General features: G+C 34.3%; 1 non-coding gene across 1 annotated transcript; it reads left to right on the top strand.

Annotated features, from left to right (window-relative positions):
- The first annotated feature begins 212 nt into the window (after positions 1-212).
- TRNAS-GCU lies at positions 213-300 on the top strand. Its single transcript has one exon. It is a non-coding gene; the product is annotated as a tRNA-Ser (tRNA).
- Positions 301-920: the final 620 nt, after the last annotated feature.

Below are 920 nucleotides of genomic sequence, written 5' to 3'. Positions count from 1 at the left end.
TACTGACCAGGCCGGGGAATAAAAGGAGCTTTCGGCTAAAAAAGGGGGGAGATTCCGTTTTTCTTTCTATGGAAGCTATACCCATTATCGAAATGAAATTCGAGTTGGATTGCTAATCCAATTTGTATCTATCTTATCTACCTATAGAATAGAGTGAAAGAAGAAAAAAAGAATTTTTGGCTTCAAGCGTAACATAGTAATTTTTTCAATTTGGAGAGATGGCTGAGTGGACTAAAGCGGCGGATTGCTAATCCGTTGTACGATTTATTTGTACCGAGGGTTCGAATCCCTCTCTTTCCGTTTCCTTCGATGACTTGCTTTTTTTTGCATTCAAAAAAAGACCGAGACCCTTTCATTTTATCTTATTTTCTCATAGTTAAATGTCTGCAATAAAAAAAATAAGAAAATGAATAAACCAACAAGCAAGAAAAAGGTTTTTTCCTCTTCCTCTTTTTTATTCCTCACGTCCAGGATTACGTCCTGGATCATTAGATAGGAATCCGAAGATAAAAAGAGAAACAAAGAATATCACTACTGTGTAAACAAAGAGTTTGAGAGTAAGCATTACACAATCTCCAAGATCATTTTTGTAAAAAAGGGGAATAGACTATCCTTTTTTATACCACATATCCTCTTTTTACACCAAGAAACGAAGTAGTTTCTCAAAAGAAAGTAATTTTTAGAAATTCTTTTGTAATAAGATTCTTTCGTTACGGAAAGGCTTTTTTATGACCCAATTCTATATTGTGGGGGACCCTAAATTTAATAGGGCCCTTGAAGTAGAAGGTCAAGTTGGGGAGGTGATCCAGATTTCTCGCAATTATCCAAGAATAAAAATGTTTGGATCGAGGGTTCAGAATGTAAGACTTAGCTGATCTTTTTAATTGTTATAATCTTTTTTTATCGAAAAAATCATACAT

This window comes from Papaver somniferum, chromosome 1, assembly GCF_003573695.1.
Source record: "Papaver somniferum cultivar HN1 chromosome 1, ASM357369v1, whole genome shotgun sequence".
NCBI classification, from domain to species: Eukaryota; Viridiplantae; Streptophyta; class Magnoliopsida; order Ranunculales; family Papaveraceae; genus Papaver; species Papaver somniferum.
Note: the sequence above shows the minus strand (reverse complement) of the source record. Positions and strands in the feature narration are given on the sequence as shown.